The sequence below is a fragment of the Ornithodoros turicata genome, chromosome 5, assembly GCF_037126465.1.
Source record: "Ornithodoros turicata isolate Travis chromosome 5, ASM3712646v1, whole genome shotgun sequence".
In the NCBI taxonomy this organism is placed as follows: Eukaryota; Metazoa; Arthropoda; class Arachnida; order Ixodida; family Argasidae; genus Ornithodoros; species Ornithodoros turicata.
In genome coordinates, this window is record NC_088205.1 from 3243547 (window position 1) to 3270007 (window position 26461).

The following is a 26461-nucleotide window of genomic DNA, read 5'->3' on the forward strand; positions in this document are numbered from 1 at the left end:
CCATCGTATCGTTATCTCTTCCAGCGGTCGTCGTAGTGGAGAGAAAGAAAGAGAGAGAGAGAGAGAGAGAGAGAGAGAGAAAAGTGAGCTGTGTAACAGGAAAGCGGATTTAGATTCGCAAGCTCGACATTGTCTTCCAATCAGCGAGCATTTTGCTCCCGCTGTTCGTTCTTTACTTTCCTTCCATTGGAAATGCTATACCGGTGGTTCTCCTGCCCAACAACATAACGAAGGAAGAGACAAAAAGCATCAGCTAAACGTGAAGTCTGGTTCGTTAACGAGGTGTATTGTGCAGGGAAGTGCTTCCCTCTCCCTTCCCTCTCTCTCTGTCTGACGTGTAGGCAATTAGGTACGGTCTGCTGTGTGCCACTGGAGGGTTAGCCTTTTGTTCGTGCAGAAGTCCGAGGCTTACTAGTTGAAATGAATTGAGAACCCAAACAAATAAGGAGAGACGATACTGTTACAGCGGTGGCGGTAGGGAATGAATAAGTAACGCGCGTCTCGACGCTTTAGCTGGGGGTTGTTTACAGTAGCTTTGCCAGCACGTGTGCACTTAGCGTAATTTTCATCTGTTCTGTTGAGAAAAGCTTGGGCCAGATAATGAATTTGATGGCTGCTTTGGCAGAAAGTAGGTATGCTCCATAAAAAAAAAAGAAAAAGAAAAGGAAATAAAAGAAAAGAGAAGAAATAAACGAAGCAGCAAAAATACAATAGGAGGAGTGGTTTTAACGTTTTTCCTTCTTTGCGATATTTGTGTACGCATACTATAGTATAATATATGCTCGTCAATTCGACAGCGTCTGCAAATCTGTCACATGTGCAAGCCGCGTCTTGCTGATACAGGGCGTTTCCCGTAACGTGATGAAAAATCGTATTAAAAATTACTTGTCTGAACATTATGGGGTCAACGCTATTTAATCTCGGGGGAGACTTTGCCATGAGTTCTGAGCACTTTTATCGAATTTAATTCGCGAGAAATTGGATTTTCCCAACTGGAACTCCGAAATTTGTCAAGTCAACCTGAGGTTTTTTTTTTGTTTTTGCGTAAAAAGAAAGCGCACACCGAATTTATCCCATGCTATCGAAAAATACATTCACTACTAAAAATGGTAATAGCCGAAAAAAAATTGGGAAAATCGTCGTCTCGAGGCGCGCAAATTGCCGGCCGCTCTGTCTCCGAAAGAAGCGATGCGAGGAGACCATGTACCTGTGCTTTCGCTTTCCCTTTTCCAAGCTTCTGCTGATAACAGCAGAACGGTTGCGACGCAAATTTATCTTAGATAAGAGCGAGAGAGAAACAGGAATGGGCAGGTGACCGTTTTTTTTTTTTTCGCCACTTCTTGCATTAACTTGACGGAGAACTGAGCTGGGCCAACAATTTGCGCACCTCGAAGCGACGGTTTTCACAATATTTTTTGCAGCTTTTTCCAAAGTAGCAGAGAATGTGTCAAAAGCAGGATACGAGCAAGCTCGTGTAATATCGGCAGATGCAACATGACCTTGAGTCTGAGGGCAACGACGAGATTGGACGGACGAAGAAACAGTCCGTCTAGGCTCGTCGTTGCCCTCATGCTCAAGTCATGTTGCCTCTGACTAGTAGGGTATGTATTTTACAACGCAATGGGGTAAATACGACGTGCGCTTTCTGTTTCGGGAAAAAAAAACGGAAAAAAGGGAAGGTTGTCTTGGCAAATCTGGAGATCAAGTGGGAAAATTCCCGCGGATTAAATTTGAGAAAATTGTTCAGAAGTAATGGCGAAATTTCTCCCCGAGATAAGCAGCGTTCACGTCATCGTGTTTATACAAGAATATTTTTCAATACGATTTTTTGTCGCGATAGGTGAGACCCTGTATAACCAGTGAGGACGCCACAGCCATAGCTCATCAGGATACGTGCGAACGGCTCTCTCCATATACACACAGAATAGCGTGTTTCACTACGCTATCGGGTAGCTCGGTATTGAGCCCTGGACCGGTAATCCAGAAGATGTGGGTTCGATCCCTACAGCTGGCTAACCTTTTCAGTGACTTTCATCTTTCATCTTTGATTTCTTAGGCAACTTGAGGCTTTGTTTGTATCTGTGCCTTCTATGTTGTTCCAGCCTCAGAACGTCAGTTTCTCTCGGTATTGTGTTCGTTTTGTCGCCTTCGCGTAGGGTAGGCGAAAGTGGCGACTTTCTTTGTTACTTTCCTTTTTTTTGTTGTATTGTTGACTCTATGAGATGAGCCACAGAAGATTGTGTACTCATCTTCCTAAGCTTTCCCTAACCATTTATCCTGCTTGTTACCCCACTTGTTAGCCCACCTTTTTTTTTTGTTTGGGAGGCTATTTGTTTATCGGAATAGACGAATAGACGTCGGATGATGAATTATCGCTCTTTTATTTTTTCCCAACATCAACATCAATGCAGGTGCGCGAGGGCAGCTCGTGCAGTTGGTTCCGTACGGGGAATTGTTTATTGAAGTTCTTTGGACACTTCCTTCCTCTGCAGCAGTAACTACAAACGCTATCAGTACAACATAAAACGCATCCGTGTTGAGTTAAATACGGGCTAACTTGCTAGAAACACGGAAATATCCATTCAACAACGGCGAGCCTTTCTAGCAACCAATTCCGTTCTCACGTCACAGCCAGCATGCATTCCATCGACCCCATCCCACTTTAACGCACGTTTGTGGAGTGTTGTGCGAGGGGGGGGGGGGGGATGCATACACGCTATGCACACATGCCTCAACGGGTCTTCATTTAGTGAAAACGCGCCTGTTAACTGCTGAGAACATGTGCTGAGTTGTGGCCGCTTACGATCCACTGGCCCTGCCTTTGCTCGAGAGCCACCGGGTGCGTAATTGCTCTCCGGGGACTCGTGCTGCCACCGGGCGAGCTCGTACGTGTAGGATGGAGTGTCCGAGTTTTTCATTACACGTGCCGCTCTGAGCTGAAGGTGTGGCACAATGTAACCGCACGATGTGGTCATTTACCTCGTGTTACTTGCGTCCGTTGACGACGGTTTTTTGCGACCGGAAGCTTCGAAGTACACTCTAAGGAAAAAAAAAAAGAGTACTTTTCTATACTTTTACTTTATTTTATGTAGCACATATTTCAACAGTTATTGTTCTATTGTTAAACCTGTCATCATTGCAGTTACCCGGGGCATGACCCTTCTTTTTAGCTTCGACTATAGGTTGTTACGATGAGGACATTGGTGGAATGCGTTGCTCAAAAGCCACAGGAAACACGCACCGCACCGCAGCTATGGAGCTGCGCACCAAAGGAGGATAGTCCCACTTTGCCAACACAGGGAGTCTGAGACAGGAAATTTGTTCTCAATGAGATAGTACTTACACACTCTAAGGAAAAAAGGAGTACATGCCTTGCCACCAGAAATGGTCCTTTTCGGGAGTAAATGCGCGGGAGTAAATGAATGTCACAGAGTGTAAACTGCATTTCCCGCGCAGTTGTAAGAGTCCCAAGTACATAATTCGTGTATATGCATGAAAATACTTTGAAGCAAACCGTCAACCATGATATATCGCGTGATATAAATTCTTGCGCCATACAGAGGGCACAATTTGCGGACAAAGATGCGCTAACTGTTTCTTACTCTGTGTGGTTGGAAAATTGCTACGTTGTCTGAGTTATACAGTCTTATGCCTCTCAAATTGACCAAGGGCACATATTTACGTAGACTGTTGCATTCAGGAGACCATGCGCGAAGTTCAGTGACAATTTGCAGTCCTGGGGAGTAAATGTCGGGACTAAATGTCGGGTTAGGGGACTAAAATGGGCAGTAATTGCGGACTAGGGGAGTAGAAGCTGCAAGTACTCCCCGCACTGTTTTGACGGCACAGTGAAGGATTATAAGGGATTACCCTTGGAACAGACTATGCGGAGAGGTTAGCCAGAAAAATAAAGGGTTAAAAAGACGAGAGGTTAGCCTTGTGTCCGTAAGAAAATGTCCAAGAGCTTCGATGGCCAGTCGCTGCAACGAAGAGTTTGCTCAAGAATCAAGTACCACTTTTAAAGTCCTTTCTGTAACTTTGCCCATGACAAGTGCAAACAGGTCCGTTAGAAGAGGTCTGATAATGTATGTTTTAGATAAGGAATAGATGATAGATGTAGATGAAGATATACCGGGTGTTCCACGAAGGTCCCCTTGCTGAATAACTCGGCAACAGGTGGCGCTATCAAACAGTTTTCGACACCGGCCAATAACTAAGCCGTGAGCGGATCATTTGCGTACGATCATTAATTAAATAAAACTAACTTTTAAATTTTACCTCGGACGCTTTCGGAACATCTGTTTTAACGATCGGAACCTTAAACGAAAAAAAAAAAAAAGAAGGAAATGAAAGAAAAAAAAAACGTTTCGACACTTATTGCATAGTAATTAATTGCTTTCGGTTTACATATTTCTTGCGCGGAGCAGCGTACCAATGCCCTCTTGCTGTCAGCTATCCGATCTCTTCCGTCTGCTCCTTGCCTTCTGTCAACCTCGCGTATGAACCAGGCGGATGAACACGAAATTGCCAGCCGGACAGCTGAGTGAAAGAGCACAGTGGTACGCTGCTCCGCGCAAGAAATATGTAAACCCGAAACCAATTCATTACACGAAATAGTCACTAAGTGTCAACGAGTTTTCTCTCTCTCCCTCTTTTTTTTTTTCTTTTTGTATTTTTCGTTAAAGTCCCGATCGTTAAAACAGAGTTCCGAAAGCGTCCGAAGTAAAATTTAAAAGTGAAGAGTTTTATTTAATTAATCCGTGTATGCAAATGAGACGCTCGCTGCACGCCACACACACGCAACCACACACACATACACACAATTTTCCATAGCACCACCTGTTCACGAATTACTCAGCGGTGTGTGTGTGTGGGGGGGGGGGTTTCGTAAAACACCTGGTATATGTGATACAAGTATCGGCGCAGTCCCCTGCGAAAGCCGAGCCACCTTCGTAGCAGGTATCGCTTACTATGACGTTTATTATGCTCATATACGTTGTCTCGGAGCCTAGTCCCCTAGATTACGGTACTCGCCATTTTAATTCTACTCCAAATTTACTCCCCATAACTGCAAATTGTCCCTAAACTTCGCGTAAATTTTCGTAGAGTTCGTTCCGAAAGGAACTGTTGCTTGTGGCAACTCATATAGCTCCCAAAGGACTAAAATGGCTAATTTTTTCTTCTTAGAAGTGTGTGTGTGTGTGCTTTGGTGCGCCATCGCCATCGGCCATCGTCTGTATGCAAAACTTTCAGCCTCACGTGCATCTAGGGGCATGATCGATGCTTGCGTGAGACGATCCATTTGACGACGATTTGACGAGGATTTGAAAATTTAAAACCATTAGGAAGGAATAGACTCAACACGGGAAAGGAGAGCTCTTATGTTTGTTTACGCGGTGGCCATGGTCAGTTCGGGCGAGTGCATTTTCTATACACCCAGAAACAGCATAAGGTACGGGTCAGAACACAATGAGCAACTGCATCATCGACTAAAACTTTTATCATGAAACAGCACCCATTAAGTCCGCACGACAACGGCGCCCAAGAATTGACCGTTGCGTTGAGCGGACTGTCCTCGGATTATCGATTCCCAAGTTCATTTGTTCAAAAGACCGAGTATTTGGCCAACGGTCCTTCACAGACCGCAGAAGATGGTATCATGCGCTGTCCATGCTTATGAATATTGAAACTCAATGATTCGGAGTACCGGATTGGTCAATATTCTAAAAACGGACCAATGCGCATGCTGCACCGCAAAGAGATACGTAATACTGAATAATACGGATGAGTACGTTATCGATCAAGGGACCATGGAACGTTGAGAATATAAAAGAGAGATGGAAATGTGACGTCACGATTTATGAGCCCTCAATTTACGAATTCCCTCGCGTTATGAACGACGCCTTCTGCGACAAGACAGTTCTCATTCTATATACCACGATTTATGAATCCCTCGATTTCTGAACAATTTTTTCAAGGACGTTTAGTCGTTCGTAAATCGAGGGCTGATTGCACGTTCTATCGTAGACCAACTACTTGGTTAGTCTAGCAAACGTTGCACATTTCGGTCCCATCATAGAAATAGAAGACTGGGATTGGCACAGCCCAACAACAGCAACAACAACAACTACATGAATGATTATGGGATGAGGTGATTCACCGCAACAATTGCTGTTCCATACCTCAGTGCCTGTGGGTTAGTGCATGAGTGGGATGACGATAAAAAAGATGAGGCATACACAATCGCACGCACACGCACATGACAGACGCAAATGAGATATCACACACGTGGGTGCGTCCAACTGATGGGATAGTAGTTCATCCGGTCGGCTACCGGAGATGAAATGCTGTGAAGAACGCATCTCCGTATTCATGGCAACAGCTCTGAGGTCACAGGAGTTCAAGCAGGTTAGAAGACGTCAGGAACACATAGAATGAGTGAGTGCAGGCATTGACGGTGCTGCACAGGGTTAGACCAAGGACCCAAGATTGCTGCAAGGCTGAGCGGCTTGTTGTTGAGGCGGGTCAGTTGGGACTGGAGCAGTGCTCTCTCTGAACTGGCAGTCGAGGAGGACATGTTGCATGCTTGACACTATGCTGCAGTTGGAACACGAGCTGGTTGACGCATAACCTATTCTGTGTCTGAAGTGCGGGGTGAAGGCCACATTGAGACGAAGTGGATGCTGAAGGGAGGTGAGACACCGGGGCAAACGGTCTGGGAGAGAAAACGACATAGTTGGATCGACGACGTGCAACAAAGACCTCTCTGTAATGCCCCGGCGATATTGTTGGGATGCCATTGGTAGGATCATCGCCGACAAGAATGCCCTCCTGTCACCACGGGTCAACATATTCGGTATCACCGCCTGGCATTTGTCTGGCAACAGCAGCCACTCTGTCAGCCTCTTCATTTCCGTTTACTCCACAGTGACCTGGGATCCACTGAAAAGTGATGGAGTGACCTACGTCGCAAAGACGCTGAACAGCGCTGAGGATGTCCGTGACAATTGTAGCCAATGTACCTCGTGCACCCATGCACTCTATGCACTGTAGGTCTGCTCTGGAGTCCGTGTATACGACCCACATTCGCGGAGCTTCGTGCAGAGCATACCGCAGGAACGACAAGATGGCGCAATGCTCTGCGGACGTAGAGGACGTAGAGATGAACCTACAGGGGTGGAAGACCCGTCGGTGTAGACGGCAGTGTGCTCAGCGTAGACGCTTACCATCATGCCCAATGACATCTGGCGAAGGACTGACGGTGGCACTGGCGCACTGATAGCCATTTGTCCGAAGTTTTATAGGAATTTTTTGCGAGCGTTATGGTCATGTAGAAAGAGAATTAAAAATAAAGTAAAACTTTGCCCCATGCATTTTAAATGGCCTATATCACACAAACACCGCCATTTGTTCATGTGTCTGCTTCACAGTCACATCACCTCACACTGGCGGCGCTGTCTATAATGATGCGACATGCCCATGCTGACATTATACATTAATCCCCTTCTTCTGTATGCTTGCGCCACCTGTGTGTGGTGAAATGAAAATGAAGCGCACACAGGAGAAAAGGGCAGCTTTTGAGTGAGATGGGCCATAGAAAATGCATGTAGTGAGATTTTGCTTGATTTTTAACTGTTATTGTACAGGACCAAAATGCTCACACAAAAAATCCAACAAAACTTCGTACAAATGGCTACCAGTCTGCAAAATTTGGCGTTCGCTAAACCCCGTCTTCTACTGTTACGATGTGGTCGAAATGTGTAACGTTTGCAAGACTAACCCTGTAGAAGCAACAGTGGTTATCACAAACCAGTGAGTCTTAGTAATAATAACTGCGTACGAGTGAATGTTATACAGAAAGGATATTCTCAGTTTATGTGCGTAATAGCGTAAACAGTTTTACAGCGTAAACACCTACAACGAGCGCACTATAGCTCAAATAAGGAATGACATATGAAACGCGTAATGCGTTTGATGGAAGCAAACGTTTAGGCAATAGACGATTTTAAAAAGACGCGCGCGCTATCAAGCGCGTGGCGCAAGGCAGCATGGGAACTTTGAGGGACACTGCTCCGTCGTCTCTTCGGATATGGTTTATATCGGGTGACGCTGTGGCTGCGCACACCGGGAATGTTGTTGTTCCTCTTCTGCCTCCGCCTCTGGCCGTATCGTAATGCTTGAAGGCGCTCTAAGTTCCCATGAGCCCTTGCGTACCACAGGTGGCGCTTGGTTTTCTTGTTGTGATGTGGGCAAGCTTTCGCTTGTCCCATTCTACAGTTGACAATACGATTGCTTTTCTAAAATGGTATATTCCATATCGATCGTGTTTTTTTAATATGACATTTGGCAAGGCAAATTAGATTTGCAATGGTGACTGACCGGTCAAGCTACAGAAAGGAAGTCGTCTTCCAAGATTGCGAGGTTCCAGCTTTGAGTTCATCTGCGACCGAATTTGGGACAACGTAATGCTTTCTTCGTTCCTGAAGTTTGCTTTATTCTGAGTGAAATACACTGCTTACACTGTACATATCATCAGGTTAATGTAATAAATTTTCGTTATATATTTGGTCAAATACATTGGTTGGAGTGGCGTCGGATTGCCCCCTGACACTGCTACTCACAATGAAAGACAATAATTGTGAGTATACTGAATAATTGTATAATACCGTATAATGTACTATATATAATACTAAGTATACTGTCTTTAATTACATAGTTTTCCTACGCATAAAAGAATTCGCAGTGAACGAGATCCCACAGTAATGGCCGCACTACGTATTCTCATTCAGATTGATTCAAATAGGAAAAAGCGATCGCAAACGCCGAAACAAATAAGCAAATTGAAATAGGAATGAAATCGCACAATGCCGTTAACGCTCCTTCTCTCTGGTAAGAATATCAGCCAAAGTCAAAAATTTTTCTACATCCCACACGGAAGCTTGATGAGTGGTACCTTCTAAACTTCGTCTCGTAAATCGTTCTCCTCTTACACGTGCGACCGAGGATCCATCGATTGTTGTGTAGTCATATTGCGGAACCACACGACTTTTTTTTTTTTTCCTGTATGCTTCGCGTGCGTAACAATCTTGAGCAACCTTGGTTTCCTCTTTGCGATGGCAGAAAGATACTTTGCGTCGAAGGGCGAACGGACGAAATTCCTTTAATGGTGGGGCTTTCTTACGGAGCGAGGCGGATTTTAAAGACGCGTTCAGGTAAAGCTCTATGCAAAGAATACATTTGCGAAACAATCCTGCGCAAGTTTGCTGTCTGCTGTGTAGGACACACTATCTGGCGACGGCATACTGTGGCACGGCGGAAGGTTTTCTCAATATAGCGCACAAGGTACAACCGCTTCTGAGCTGGTCACGAATAAACCTGCTAAAAATGTTATGTTATGGCTTAGACAATTGTTAACAGTGTTTAGTATGGCTATGCGCGCGAGATGGAGCTGTTTTTGATGTGGAGGACGTGCGGCAGTGCATCACTGCGAGTTTGGCATATACATAAAACCTAGCAGACTATGTACCTATGTACCTAGCAGACGTAAAACCTATGTACTTTCCTTTTGTTGGTGTCGCTGTATATATTTTCAGGCTTGCTGTTGCATGTTCTGTTGCGGTTTTATTACACATTGTTGGGTCAATGCCTTGCTGCTGTACATTCTCTATTCCTTTTGTGTGAGAGGTTTTTTAGGAATATTCTGCTGTCTTGTTGTTGCATGTCGCTTGCGGAGATGTTGCGTGTAATGAACTGTATATAGTCTGATTTTACTGACTTGTGTTCTTTGTAGTTGTGGAGTTTCTGTATGTATTGCTGTATGTATGTATTGCTGTTTGTTTGCTGTACTAATTGTCCTATTCACACTTGTATGCATTACCACGTTATATTAAATTTTCCTCCAACACACGTAGCAGACTTTTTTTTTTTTTTCGTTTGCGTGTAAACGTATGCAGAAGGAAAAAAAAAAGGGCGGGACGGGGTAATGCCAGAATTGGGTCGCCGTTGTTGGTTACACGCGAGCAAGATATGAAGATATGAAAATGTGAAGGGACGGAAAAAGAGACGTGCCCCTCTTCCGACATAACAGACAACACCAGCTCAACAACATTCAACTTCAACGGCTCCTTCTCCGCCGTTCATTTCACTGCGTCACCCAATTGAGGCTTCTCTTCGTTTAATGTTGACGCAGCTGTCGCGTAAAGAAACCAGACGCATCTCCAGGTTAAAAGTTCTGAGAGAACATTTCCACGATGTTTGTCGCGCTTGTGCCAATAACGAACGGGATAACGTTTCACACGTAAACTGAATTGAGCCTATTTAGTTAAGGCGACAAGGAGCGATACATACAACACGCGGAGAAGTCATCCTACGAAGTTTGCACTGTCACACAAAAAAAAAAAAAAAAAAAGGTCCTTAACCAGTAGACATGCCCATTAACACAACAGGGTACAGAAATGAGTTCGATGTATCACCGGTCACCGATGGGGCGGGGAGGAAACAGTGCTTGAGGTTGGCTCTCTTCAGTTTGATCTCGTCTACACAGTGGGCGGGGTGCCTGTATAATGACCCAATGCAAGCTCGTGCAGCGATTATAAACACCTGGGACCGACAACTTCCGCAATCCGGCACGCTATACCCTCGACACCGTTCCCGACAAGCGAGCTCGGATCAGCCGTAATGAGGCCCAGGGGAAAATGACGGAGAATATTGCCGCATGTGCATTCGTCCCGCTAAACTGCTTATATGGCTCACTTGCAGTGCATGAGTAAAATTGCGTCCATGCGCTAGTGTCGGCGGATAAATGAGACGGAAAAACACCTCGCTGTATTTTTTATTTTTATTTTTTTCCTGTTGGGATGCGGAGGTCAATGTCCGTGAGGACTGAATTGTGTACGGTTAAAAATTATGCCCCAGTGTAACAGACAGAAGGAGAAATAACTTCATTTTGATGATGATGATGATGATTGGGGTGTCTTATTCATCGCAGGGGATACTCTACCCCAGTGCGCGCGGGAATTTCATTGAAACCATAATTACGAGTCCTACATTGTCAGGAAAGGTTGGCTGTGCCTCTAAGAGCAGATAATTTGCATGGCCATTTATATTCATATTACACAGGGTGTTTTTTTGTTTTTTTTAGCTGCACGTAGCTGCACGAGATATAAGGAAATGTGATAATAACAATAATTGGGACTAAAAAAGGTATGAGATCAGCATAGATGCCGTTTTTGCAGTTTAGTTATTCGGCCTCTGTCGAACAGAGTGCTGCAACTTCTAGATTAATAATTACATAAAATTTATTAATTAAATGTTTAATTAGGGGCTTTCTGGCAAAAGTGAAAAGGAGACAATCATAGCTCAAAGCCGTTCTATTTCTTTTTTTTTTTAACCCTGGAACGAGCACATATGTTGAAATACCCATAGACTAATTTCAAATTCCTCTGTAGACATTCGCCTATAGATATAGATAGATATAGATAGATATAGACATATGCTATGCAAATTATATACTGCCTGCGCAAAAGCAAACGGCAGTAGCGTATTTGGGGTGCTTAACCCTGAGAACGTAATAAGATGCCACGTGAACTCGGCGTGCGACTCTTGCGTAGGACATCGCCATATGTTTAGCTATTTATACTTTTAGTCTTCCTTCACGCTTTTGCTCTTCTTGTATGGCATATTGTTACGTCGTGGTGGAGTATCGCCTGTGGCGATGAAACTCCCCACTCTCCAAGGTCAAAAATAAAGTTGTTGTTGTTATGTCGTGATCAAGCGAAATGAAGGAGGAGATAGGTTTGTCGGCAGCACACCACACTGAACAGAACCACCAGTGCTGCGACGAACTGCTTCGCTTTAAACCCTTTCGAACGCGAGTTTTCACCCTACAAGCCGTTTCTGCAGCAGTTCTCGTCTCTCCGAATACCGCATAGCCGGAAGGACTCGAGTGCTTACTACCGTCGAACAGGGCTATTAAAGCGGGCTACAAATGCTGGCATGGCTTAGCATGTCCGTGCTAAAGCTATTAACGAAGGCGAAGGAGACTTCCATTGCTAGCTAATTATGCATAAGTCTGAAATTATATTTCCAATTTTGGCACGAGTGAGGAAGTGAATGTAAATCGTACTGCAAAGTATTTCAACACGTTACGACTAGAGTCCGGATTTATAGGCACTAAAACTCGATGAAATAGGCATGCAAATATGCCCTAAAAGTTGTCGAAACATGCAGCAAAAACGTGCATTATTCGGGTTACGGTCCAGATATATATGTGCAGCGATGTCACGCATCAGAGCTCGAAAACTTGCGTCTGGCATGCAATCTGTTTACTACCTCAGATAGAATATCAACAAAAAGACTTATGTTTTTACAGTTTTGCAGGACTAGCAGAGCACGCACGGAGTTACTTGTTGAAAATACCTGCCGCGCTTGGCAGATTGATTGACGCGCTAGTGTACTGCTCTCCAGTGGTGAATCACCCCGGGTCATAGTCACGATTTATTTGTTGTTGTTGTTGTTGTTGATTGACGCGCAATCTTTACACTCTTTCTGATAAAAAAATAAAATGAAAAATGAAAATGAAACTATGTAACGTTCAATGTTTTCATGCATAAAACCATGCCGCCTATTAGTTGAAATGTTCTTGTAGTCTGAAACGGAGTGCTCTACATCACATGTTGTTACTGGAGCATACTTGTAATGCGGAAATGCTGCAGGCATGCTTCCGGTAATGTCCTCCCACATTCGCACACCTCCCCTCTTGAGACTTGTGTTCCATGTTTCTCGCATTCTTTTCTCGCGATCATAGTGGCACGACCGGTACGTCGGAAATATGCAGCAAAAACTAGAAATATGCATCTACGTGTTCAATATGTATTTATATGCACTTAAAAATCGTCCCAAATTTCTTTAAAATAACCTCAAATATAATTTTACAACGTCTACATGCAAAGGCATATCAAGGAAAAAATGTGCATTTGCATGTAAATCCTGACTCTAGTGATGACCGTAAACCTTTAGCTAATGTTCAGCAGAGGCCTCGTTATTGGCGTGTGTACTTCAAACAAGAACTCTGGCTATTACGTGTTTCTGTTTTATGAATGTCCCTGAGTAACAATCTGGCGAACGAACCAAGTAATAAACTACATCATTATCAGCCCCGGCAGAATGGCACTGGGGATGCCACAGAGCACATATAATCATGCTACATGAAATTAGATTAGATGCGCTCGTCTTACTAATCAGCGATGTTTCCCTGTTCGGCCACACTGCGCTGTGGTCTTTTACTCGTGCATGGTGGGCTCTGGAGCAAAAGCAATAAAATGGCAAAAAAAAAAAAAAAAAAGAACGACAAGAAACATGTGATGAGAGTCACATGGGGTGTTTCAGGTGGCGTGCAGTAAGGTCAAAAAGTATATATATATATATATACAAGAGGGCTGTAGTAGACAAGGAGACACTATCTAAGGTCATGCTGGTATCTAATTACTGGACATCAGGTAATTAAGGATGAATAGCCCGCAGCGAGGTATCGCACAGAACAGGGAGCAAAGACGATCTCATCAGGCAGGAGCTTATTTCTAGGAAAAAGAGGTCAAGGCGTCCTTCGCTCTATGTGGGCTCTCTAATTAGTTCTCTTGAAGAACTTCGATTGTTTGGGAGCGATTCACAAGACCACGTGATTATTTAAAGTGTGGCGGCGCACAGTGGTATAGCAATGATGTACAAGCAAGTCACTTTAACGGATGCATGCAGTAAAGGCTGTTGTCGAACAACTCCAAACAGAGAAAAATCATTTTGAAACAGCCTCATAGGTACGGTTAAACGTATATCAACAACAGTGTTGCGAGGTTAATCACGTGGTACTGGCCGTTGCGCCGTATCAAAGGAAAAAAAAATTAATGCACAAAGCAACTATCGTTCCACCTCACTTCATGATTTTGATGCATTTGATGCATGTATTCAGAAACTTCTTCAAGGAGCACTGAGGCGCCCCCCCCCCCCTCCTTATTTCTTTTTTTTTTTTCGCTGCGGCGTGTTTTGCGACGAAGAAGATGAGCTCCTGCAAACTAACGGCGAGTGCAGGGGACCTACAGAGCGCCCAGCGCAGAGGCCTAGGCTCCGGACAGCATTAAAAAGTCATCCAGCCGTGAAAAGAGCTTACCGGAAAACGAGGGAACGTGGTGGCGTAACGTGGTCCCCGGGCACGTGGCTCGTGACGTAGAGCGGCACAGCTCAAGCAGGTGGAAGCGGCGCGTGAGCTGAGGAGAAAGAAACAAAGGAAACAGGCACGGGGACTTCACTACGTCACGCGAGGATCATGGCGGCCGTCCGCGTCTGCTTTCTCCGACTGTTTCTGTAAATTTGATTGCGCAGTTATATAATACACCGCAGAGCGAACATATCTTGCATGGTGTCTCCTGATGGACAGTTTCACGAATAAAACGGGTTCCGAGCCAGGTTAAATGTCACATCAAGTGCTCCTTTAAAGCAGCAACATAACATGCTACAGACGGCAGCGTCAAGGGTTCTGCATACGGCGACTAACAACCGACACGTGTAATAAAACATTCATGACCTGTGCGTGTTCAAAATGGAAGTTTTCGTCCCAATAATTCGATCGTAAGAGAATGAGAACGACGTTACTGAACTCGAGGCACGATATTGTAGGAATTAAATAGCAATCCAGAATACGATGATCGAGTTAAGTGTTCTTTAATGGCACGTACCCGTTGCATAGGTAAGCTTAGTCCCTACATTAACGTTGTGACCGATATATCGTGGTGAATGACACCGCAGATGCCCATATTCTTGCGGTATTTCTAAGCAGCGGTGCATGAGCAATACTTTAATTCCTGCCAAGACTGGTATTTCTGGTATTTGCTATTTCTGGTATTTCTAAGATAGATTGGGAAATAGACGATGCCATCGTGGACAGGAGCCTCGAGGTTGTGAATGTAAAAAAATTACATAGTTACTCGGAATGCAAAATGTGCACGCCGTATCACTCACCTCTGATTTCAAGCAACGTATTACGCTGCTGGTCGCTTTAATGTTCAAAGCCATTTCCACTCTGTGTAGAACCACTGAGAGCTCGCCATAAGCAGAAACTGCCTCGTTTAACGACACTAAGAATAGATTCTTGTTATTACGGCGTTCTTTTTTTTTTTAAAGCATAATCGCCGAGATACAGAGCTCGTCCTAACGATCGTGTCCGCAATGGCGACTAAAATCTTTATATCTGGTCGCAGTCGGCTTCGCAACGTGGACAAAAACAAACGAGTACTGAACCTCGGAGATTCATACACAAAAGGCTGCCAACGGCACATTAACAACCCGAAAACCAATAATCGCAGGACAAACGAACATATACTCTTTGGGCTGAACGTAAATAATAATGCAGTAACGACCGTAAAAAAAAAAAAAAATGGCGGGGTGAAAGGCGAAAGAGTGCTTTCAAGAGGCACATGAATATATAAAGCAGGCTCGTGACTTTGACTGCGGAAAGTAGGGCGACAAACAAAAGGCTCGAAACAAACGACACGCAGGAAAGAGGCTGGGAGTGAAACTGTGACGTGGGGGGGAGGCGAATATGCAATCGATAATGTCGATACCTCGGGGCTTTCTCGGAGTCACAATCAATCATTTCCCGCTCCGAGGGGTAATAAGGGGCTGGTCTTTCCGAGACAGGTGGGTTGCAATGAAAGCGACACTTTTTTTTTTTTTATTTGCTCCTAACGGCTCGTTCGTAGCAACTTAGCAGTCTGTACTTGGACACCCAGTTCGAAAGCTTAACGATCTCAGTGAAGGAAAGTGCAACTTATCCGACTTCGCTGCTTTGGAGTATTGCGCACTAATACGACAGGGATTTTCGCTATTTTCTCTCTCCTTTCTTCTTATCTTATTTCTTCTCCGCAGTCCTGTTGGGCGAATTGTCGATAACTCGTGCCAGTGTGCCGTAATTGGTTAGCGCATTTGACCGCTATTCATGAGGTCCGGGTCTGGGGTTTTTCCTGGGTTTTCCTCAGACGCTTTCAGACATATGTCGGCACAGTTCCTTTAGAAGTCGGCCCAGGACGCACATTCCCCCAGGGCGTGAGTCGTGACGTTGCCCACATACGTGAGGCCGACAACGGCAAGCCCTATCACCACCACCACCACCGGGTTCGATTCCCGCAGAAGACTGCCATTATTGCGATCTTACAATTTTATCATTCATTTGTCTTTCAATCCCAAGCTGTGGCTGAGCTGTTAGCTTTGAGTGTCGTGGAGCATCAGGATCCACATATTTGGAACATACCATCTCCATGCACTTCTTCAAATATCTATCCGTTCTACAGTCTGTACTATGCTTCATGACAAGTTCGAGTTGGTGTCGAGAGAAAGGCTATACTCGCGACGGCAGGGGCACTGTGTTCGGAGGTGTGGCTAAAGTGATGATAATTTTGAAACCGCGGTTCGAACGCGTGTTTGATTTGCATTAGCTGTCTTCTGCTCCACGAAGGATGTGCAGGGCAGTAATTATTTAACGAGGAATAGCAAGGCGTCCTTTCTGGCTGACTTTGCCTGTCAAAGTAAATAGATCCCCACCCGCGTTTGTTTAATAATGAACGAATCATCGGCAGCAACGAAAGTACATACGTGCCATGAGACGCGCCGGTGTGTTCAGCGCACCTGTAAAAAGAAAGATGGTGTAGATATGCTGACGTCGATGTGCCACAGCAGCAATAAACGGTGGGGAGTTAGGACACCGAAATTGAATTATTTATTGCTAGAAAGATAACGGAACAACGCTAGTCGCCGAACGCGATCCTCATAGAATGATGAATTGTAGCTCAAAACGCCCAATGAGGTGGTGACGCTTTGATTGCCGTGGTTCATTGCATGCACTGCACTGCGCGCCACAGTACAATGGAAAGAATTGTTCGCTACGTGTCCTATAGGTACGAATGCAATAATATCAATATCCTCATTGATAATATCAATATTTTATGTATGCGATGTTATCGATACTTTTAAAAACTCGATATTTACCGATACTTGTAAAATATCGATATTCACATCGATATAAATATCAATATTACAGAGACATGTCGATACGCATGCTGAAATATCAGTAATTTGGCGACGTCTGCGTGCTTTTTGACGTCGTGATTTTTTTTTTAAATTCCGTGTTAGCGCCACGAAGCAACTGTGGCTATGAGCGGCGTACAGATGTGGGCAGATGGAGAGAGGACAGCAGGAAGGAGTGGGGGACAGGGGGTTTAGTATGCGTCCCTGGCAGACTTCAGTGGGAACTGTGCCGACATATTCGTCTGGGAAGTCTTTGGAAAACCCAGGGAAAACTTCTGATTTGGTTTTACTTTGGCGATGAGGAAAGGTTTGGGATGGGGAGACGGTTAAACAACAGGATATTTCATGTAAAGATGTGATGCACGTTAGGGGTGTATCAGTGTTGATGTTGTAGAATTTGTGAACCACGTCGAGTTTGAGTCAAGGGCAGCAATCGTCATGCTCCGGTACATTTAGACGCGTGTACTTCTTTCGCGTGTATATTGCTTTCAGTTATTTTCGAATGACTCTGTCTATTTTGTCGAGGTAAATACGTTAGATGCCACTTTTTAGAAACAAAGTTGACAAACCAATTGTTTATTCGTAAGACGTCTCTCAGAAATTCAGACCTTTGGCATTCCTTCCAGCTTCTTTCCTGCTTGTATCTGCTTTTGTTTGCTTGATAGCTTTTGGGAATAGCTTTCCTACACCATGGCTAACCTTTCCCTTATCTTTTGTTTTTTACTTTGCATTCCCCCCTTTTTTTACTTTTTTACGATGTTGATGTTTATCGATATCAAAATTTTCGATATTTTTGCATCACTACTTTCAGGTCCACGTCTTGAACGCATCTCAACGTCGACCTCTGATGAACGTCAGCCTCACTCATTCCTATTGGTTTCCATAGGCACGTGACCTATCCTGGGGCTGCCTTACTGGCCTTGCTGGCGGAGGTGCCTGCCGTGGTGACGCAGCTGGATGTGTCACATACGGTACTACAGCAGACAGGGTCCCTTTGCTGCAAAACGCGGAATAAAGATTCGAGAGCGATGCAAATAACCGTCGTTTACGTTTACCCAGAACAACTTGGGAGAGAGGGTCACAAACAGGCTACGTTTATATTATACACTTTTGGAGCCGCACTTACTTTTCACCACGCACACATACAGACAGAAAGGGGGGCATCGGGTAAAGTGGTCAAAATGTAAACGGTATTCATATTGCGCGACGGCATAGGAAATTTTGCTAAAAAAAGCGAAGACCCATCGAAACTCGGAGAAAACGAATTAGACGGTATGTTTACTGGGGTTGCCATTCAGTTCACTCTGCTCTTCCATCATTTCTACTCCACTTGTATCGAGGCACCAATTCACGATCTGTCTTCTCCTACCCGTAGAGTAATCCGAACATTCCACAGCACCAAAATTTCACTGACGTTCGTCCCTCGTACACATATAAGGTTAGCAAGGAACAAACAGGAAACGACCTAAAAACAGCACGAAAGGGCAGTACTTGTTAGCTGGCTGGTCTCTCTTTTGCCTGTGGGGATCGGAGACAGACAGACACACAGACATGCTCTTTCCATTGCCCCGATTGCATGGTACAAGTACTATACTAAAGCCGAGGCCGAATTGCTCTCCGAGTTAATTTCCTGCGTGGCCACCCTGCGGCGTTTCTTCCATCTTCAACTCTTGCTCTTCTTCTGCAAACACGGTAGCTCACAAGCCTGGTCGTCGCACGATTCTTCGGCAAAACTAACATCTTCGGTGGCAGAAGCTAATCGATATTGCAACTTCTTTCGCAACTGCATTCGTTCTGTCGTGGCCAGTCTGCTCTGTATCCTATTTTGCGCGCGTTCTAGCTTTTAGAGCAAGAGGGATAATACGCATCTAGAAAATAAGCACCGCGTATAGCACAAGTCATCCGATGGTAACATCACGGTGAGCAGCTACGCCAGTGTGAGGAGGCCATGGGAGAGGTCACGTGTTTTTGAGAACCAATAGGTATTGCGGAGGCTCTCGCTTTATACTGACGTCAGAGCTCAGCGCGTGTGCCATCAGATGTGTTACTGCACGATGTTTTGTCTTGTTCTCCGACCCTACTTGATAGGCTGCTTTACCCGCCTTTATCCCTTGACTTGTTCAAGGGATCTTGCCGGCTACGACAAGTTAGAAAATAACTCTGGTTTTCTTTAATACTCTGGAGTGCAGTTACAGTGCGTGAGTGATGCAATCAGCCACATGAAAGTGTCGAAACCCGTTTGAGGTGATACGTCGTCTGCCTGTTGTGTGCTTGGTCAATACGTAATGGTATTGCGTGCACGCTGCGTTTTAGGTGCCGACTTGTTCTGTTTCCGAAATAAATAGAAACTATCGTGTATAGCGGCAATCGACACCTTCTGGACTACTCCTACTATACACCACTTTCATGCGCTTACTGACCACTAGTATAGACACGCTGCATGAAGATGTACACGAGATATCGGCAGCGAGAACACCTTCGTCCAGCAACAGTGATATATGTTTCCGACAGGCTCGCTGGTCCTAATGGCTACGTAGCCGACACCTAGCCAACGTCCTTCGGTTCAGACTCAGCAATAACGAGTAATGCGCAGATGGTGACTGCTTCGACACATTGTTGCCCGTAATTTTCAAGTTTAGTCTTCTAAAAAAAACTATGAGCGCAATTGAGACTAAAATTGAGACGTAAGACTACTGACGTCACATACTATCTAATATGTCCACAATACTGTTACCTGTTTACAGTACTTTTACAGTACTGATATTGCACCTCTCATGTTTTACAGTACCTGTTTTACCGTACTTTTGGCGACATGTCACCGTACTCGTTTCGCAAAGCACATTTAGTCAAGTCACGTGTACTCCGTGTAGTTACGCAGAACAAGTCTTTTTTTAGTGATTTCGGTTTGGTACTAATCATACTAGCGAGCTCTACTACATCGGAAGTACTTTACGAAAAAGATACGATATACGTAACCGTTATCGTGAACACCTTCAGGTCTACTAAAGCTCTGTAATAGGGAGGTTTAGTGCGCCCAACAATTCGTGTTCCCACCCACGAATACGATACGATAAAGTAAGCTGTCAAATCCAAGGTCAGGAATGTGATGCCAGTGAACTGAAGCGCAATTGGGTTATCAGGTTTTTGGAATCGTTATCGTGAACACCTTCCGATATACTAAAATTCCGTAATAACTGCCACGCAAACGAACAAAAATAAACGAAGGAGACGTGATGATGACACGCGAGCGACACACACATACCCAGTCAACACACATGGTTGACAGAATGTAAAATCCACGTTGAATATCGTTGAACAATGTGAAACGCGAATTGAGAACATCAATTTCACGCAGATTTTACGTAAAATTTCAACGTGCGAATTGTAATGCAGGAATTCAACGTTGATTCAACACTCATATACCAGCAGTTGAATGGAGCACGTTATGACAGCGTTGATACTTACGCTGAAATTTAACGTAACCGAAAACGTACAACGATCAACGTTGTTTTTGCACAAGTTTAACTTCAGGATTTCACATGCAAAGTGCACACGTAGACATCACGTACGTTTATCATACGTAAATGAACTGCATTATCCAATCCAATCCCATCCAGGATCCAATTCAAGTCAGTTCCTTTCAAAGCGAGAATCGGGGAAGCCGCACCAGACGCCATTCTCCTCAGATCGTAATCGCCATTAACTGATGCTGGCGTTTCAAGTTTATTTCGCGTTTGCGGCTCCTTCTTCTTTGTTTCGTGGCTTGTTTTGGTTTCGAACCGGGTTGTGCTGGTGACTGTGATGTCGGTAAGCACAGGTTTCACTGCCTGGATATACGAATCGGTTATGACCGTTACAACGGGCTCTCTACTACCAGGAAGCTGGCTCAGAGATTATCGCCGCCGCTAGCAAGTCCAGTGTGTGCGGTTTATGAGTGATTCGTAGAAAGCGCAGGTATGTGGACGACGGATTTGAGTTCATAATTGTGTTTACATTTATAGAGTGTGCAAATGGGGTCACTATTACATGGTGGGCTCCCGAATTGTTTTTCAGCGTTGTTGGCCGTTTCAAATTCGTGTGATAATTATCATCACTTGTATTTCAGGACAGAGAGCGATGCGTGAAAGAAAGGCAGCTGTTGAGCAAAGGGCGAGCCTGTCCACAGATGTAACGTAAGTTTTCCCTTAGCTGTTCGAATTGATCTTTTGCTTTGTTTGTGTTCACTTTTACGCAGGCGTAGTCGCAAAGAAAGAAGACAGCCTGGATGCCGAAACGACGGGGCTTCCCGCGAGGTTCTAGTGCATTTCAACAATTAGAACGGTCAGTTAACTGCCTTTATTGTTCACAAGAGAGAGTATGGAAAAATGTAGCTGTGCTAATCAAATGTGAGGAGAATAAAACCTTACGACAAGCATATTCTTGTGTCATTATTTACGACTATTATCAGGACATTATGCCTATTTGTGAAATAAAAGCATCGAGAAATAACATGTATTCAATAATAATTAAAAATGTAGTTACGTGTAATTTGCATTTTCATCGCATGTTAATTATATGTTGTCAGTTTGCTGTTGATTATTCCACTTTTTCAACATTGGTATACGTTGAATTCACGCGTAAACTACGCTTCAGTTATGTGGAATATGCGTTCTGGTCGCTGTTAATTTAACCCGTTTCTGGCTGTGACATTAGCCAGGTTGAATCAACGTTAATTGTTAACGTCGACCCTGCATTCACATGGTTGATTTTGAACGTGTTTTCAGCGTTGAATTTGCAATGTTGTGTTGACTGGGTACATTGGATGATGATGAGGTGGGCTATTCACCACCGCTGAGAAATATGATGAACATGCTAGTAGCTAGGGTCCGGCATCGATTTCAAGAGCGCTCGTTACATATTGTCTTGGCCACTATGAACAGATGTCTTTTTCGCGAAGGTGCAATTTAGATGCAATTTAGAACGAAGATGTTAAGCAGAGAAGCATAAAGCCACTAGACACAGCGCAGACTAACATGGAACACACAACTCGAGACTAATAATCTCTCTCACAAAATTGCTTGGTCCCTGGCCACATCCAGCCCACCAGCGCTCTGCCCTCCAAGCTCTCTTGGCTTTTCTGGATACCATAAGACTTCGATCATTATTGTGAAGGGGCTCATTATTTCAATCCCCGCGTCACCACGAGCAATGGGGTAGAGTATCGCCCTTTGCGATGAAACTCCCCATTCAGAATCTCTTAATAAAGTCGTTGTTGTAAAATGAGTCATTCTAAGCACACCTGTAGGGACATGTTGCACACGCCCTGGAGTTGGACTACGGATAATTTCCACTACCAGGGGCCTTTTAACTCGAGCCAAAAATCTCCACAAGCCGCGAGAGACAATGTTTATCTTAAACATTTTCGTAAGATGCATGTTAAGATGAATCTATGAGATCACAGGAACACGTGCAGTGCAAACATATTATGAGCAATTCATAAGCCCGGTCGTCCTGCTCGACTCTCGATTTACTCTTGCATTGCCATACACACATACATGTACGTAAGGTGCCAACAGCGTACTTAAAGAAGGCTACCTATAATATCGCAGAACCACACCGAAAGATTTTCATGTGAAGCCCGAGACGTAGTCAGAATACTTGCTTCGGGAAGCAGCGGGTCGATACCATAATTTCTTTTACTTGCTCGTGCCCTGGCTCCGTGCATTGTACCCGGGCTTGAAGAAGGCATTCGTTTGTACAGGAAAAAGGTTATTGGTCTGCAAGTGGCAGCGCAGGAAGGATGTCAGCCGTGTTTGAGTAGAGCAAGAAATGCTTCCCGCATACGGCGCAGACAGCTCAGATTGTTAGCGCTCTAATGTATGTAGCTCTTCAAAAAGGGACCCCTTTAGTGGCAGAGGAGACGGCAGAGCACGGCAAAGGCAGACGGCTGACAAGGATGTAGAAAGAGACTGCGCGGGGAGGCCGACTCCTCTGAAAGCGGGTGCGGAGGTATGGAAACGAATATGGAGTGGCATTGGATACGCGTTTTTGTTAATATTTCGGATAACTGCGCAGCGATGAAAGTGCGGGTGGAAGTTCGCATCCTTTTCGCTAATCAATTTTCTGTCTTTGTTTTCTACGGTTTCGCCATTATTACATTCAACGCTGACTTGTAACCCGCATTATCGTGGTTATCGTTATTATTTGTTGTTATATTGATTTGATTGATTGATTGATTTGATGCTATGTGGAAATAAATAAATTATTATTATTATTATTATTTGTCGGTTATTTCCTTGCATAACCCGCAACACCCTTGACGTGCAATAAATTGATGACTCTAACCTTAAACTTCCGCCCAAGTCTCGTTATCTCTGTTTGTATGTTAATTCGTCGTCATGTGAACAACTTTTTGTCACCTTATACGTGCATATCTCTATCTAGTACCGTCATTTAACGAAGGCTATCAGGCACATCTTTTTGTCGAAAACAGAATATTTCGAAACGTACGCGCCACAGAAAAATATTTTCTGAAACAGCACAGTAGAAACGAGGATTTAACTCAACTCAACTCATTTTATTGCAACATAAGTTAATTCATCACAGCACATTAGTAGCCGCGAAGCAGTATACCTGTGAAGCGGCTCTCACATAATACAAAGGTGCATATTACAAACTACAAAGAGTCTCCAGGAGCAAAGAAAGAAAGAAAAAGCAAAGATGGTGAAAAAGCTACAAATGGCAATCGAAAATTTTAACTGTCCATATGTGTCAAACCTACCCTTACCCAGACCAACAAGGCTAAGCCACCAGCGCAGACTCACAGCATTCCAGTGCAGGACTGACTGCTTCAAATATTCCTTCTTTCCTCGAACCGTCGATGAATGGAATTCTCTGTCGTCTGCTCAGGTCTCACACCGCTCTGTCACGGCATTTGTGAAAGGCCTAAACGCGGTTACATGATGTGATATATGTGCCTCGTTGTAAATTATTTTGGACTTTCTGTGCCCCTCCAACTTGGACCCTTTTAGGGTTTGTAGTATTCTATAAATAAATAAATAAATAAAACCTCGTTTAAATGCATTGAAAGAGACGGAGCTTCTCAACTCATCAGGGAGAGCGTTCCACTGTTTACCGGAAAAGTAGGCAAAGGAAAACCATCCATAGATAGAGCGGGTCTCAGGTAAACAGGGGGTTAAATTGTTAATACGTAGGCTGTACACACTTTTTCTGAATTGAGGCATAATCACAGAAGAAGTTACCACACCATGAAGTATCTTATACGAAGAAGTGTTAAACGTTTGAAGTCACATAATTCATACCGAGCATATTGTTTTGCTCACAGGAGCCGTGTGTAAGCTCCATCTAATCTCTAATCTAATCTCTAAATAATCTCACTATCGCTTTTTGACTTCCAGAAAGAAATTCATCCATGAGCTGCCCAACTAAAAAAAAAATACTTTTTTATGTTCCAAGTTGACTCTCTGTGGTTCCGAAAATTCGTATATGCGAACACAATAACACTTTCAAAAGCTACTTTCCACCTAAACTGTTGCTTCACCAGCCAGATACTCACAACCAACTTCCTCAAATGTTTCTGTTAGGCGAACGCCTGTCACTCACAATTCCCTATTTCAAAAGCAATCCCTCCAAAGCATGTTTCCAAACTGCATAAAACATATGTGCTCCATACATATATGGCTATCCCACAACCTTATCTTGAAAGCCCGAAATAGCGGCCAAGATGGTACAGAATATACTCTGTTGCGCCGAGCCCTTCCACTTTATTCGAAAATCCACGCTGATATAGCCAGCGAATCTCTTCGTGGTGAAGCTACGCGATTTGAAAGTTTATGAGGAAGCAAGGTCCGCAGGAATTCAAACGCCTAATTTGGTGGATTTGAAATGGGAACGGGAACCTGCCATGGCATCTGACAAATGAACGAACGGCGCACGTGAGGGATTGGAATAAATTGAATCTCTCTGGATGCGGTCTTGGAAGAAGTGCCACTTCAAAATCGAATAACAGAGTGGATATAGGACGAGTAAACTGCAAGACGGAACAATTTGGACGAAGCTAGTTGTCAAGTCACCGAGAAAGCCACTTACTTTTGGCGGTGGCGCGGGTAGTTGTTGTAATAGAATTTACTGAGCATTTCTTTCCTTCAGTATACACTATATATCCTTTTCTTACACTAGAATATTATTTCTTTTTTTTGTGTTAATATTATTGTTCTAAAAGAAAGAACAATTTTTCTTCAGAAGCAATATACCTCAATAAAAATCCGACGCGGAGAAAAAGGCCTTCCTCGGATATTTTGCTTACCCTGGCTTTAGTGGTTTTGCTTTTGGCCTTCTTTTCTTCATAGTTGTTCCTACAGTGCATGCGTTCCTTTTGCTACGAAAATTGATGAGCATTCCTTTAAGTTTCTTCTGCCGTTGTTCCCATCCTGAAACCATGCAAGCCCCCAAATGCGCTATCCTCCTTTCGCCCTGTGAGAGAGAGAGAGAGAGAAATACATGATGACGATTATATGGGGATGACTGTGAGCCTGACAAGCTCTATGGGGGAACTGATGGAGAGAATGGTTTTGCATCGGCTCGACTGGTGGCTCGAAAAACAACGTGCGTTCCCTCACGAAATGGCTAGATTTCGTCGCCACCGAAGCTCCATGGATCCAATTCTCGACCTAGTCTCTACAGTTCAACATGTTCGTGCCCATCGACGGATCGTCCTATCGGTTTTCCTCGACATCAAGCGCGCATATGATACCGTCTCACGCATTTGTGTGCTGCACGCCTTACGCTCGTTTGGGGTATCCGGTCGGCTCTTCATCTGGCTCAAAGACTTCCTTACGGACCGTGCTGTCGCTGTCCGTACGTCCCAAGGCCAAAGCCCTCAGCATCCTGTTCCACAACGAGTTCCCCAAGGAAGCATTCTCAGCCCGACACTCTTTAACGTGGTGATAGCCGGCCTACAATCGGTAATTCCTCGTAAAGTGTCGTTTTCTGTGTATGCGGATGACGTCGCCCTTTGGACAGTAGGAAAATCACGCCCAGCCATACAGCGCCGCCCGCAGCTCGCTTTAAATAATATCCATACGTACCTTTCGCACCTTGGGATGGACCTTTCACCCGAAAAGTGTGTGGAGCTCCCTTTCACGCGCAAAGCTATGGCCAAGTACAGTAGTCTTTGGCTTGGTACAAAGAAGCTTGAGCCGGTACGCTTCCACCGCTTCCTTGGCGTGGTAATCGACTCGGACTTGCGCTGGGTTCGGCACATTAAACACTTTGAAACTAAAGTGCAGCGATGACTCCCCGCAATTCAACATCTTTCTGGCCCAGGATGGGGCTGTGATCAGCGTTCCCTGCTCACGATTCACGCGGCATTGGTGAGGGCGACTGTGCTTTA

General features: G+C 44.4%; 1 protein-coding gene and 1 long non-coding RNA gene across 2 annotated transcripts in view; both read left to right on the top strand.

Annotated features, from left to right (window-relative positions):
* LOC135393807 (cell adhesion molecule Dscam1-like) overlaps positions 1-26461 on the top strand; it is a 326980-nt gene that overhangs the window by 18526 nt on the left and 281993 nt on the right. The window lies entirely within an intron of this gene.
* LOC135395270 (uncharacterized) lies at positions 20828-21294 on the top strand. The gene is made up of 3 exons (XR_010423003.1): positions 20828-20877; positions 20948-21024; positions 21176-21294. It is a non-coding gene; the product is annotated as an uncharacterized LOC135395270 (long non-coding RNA).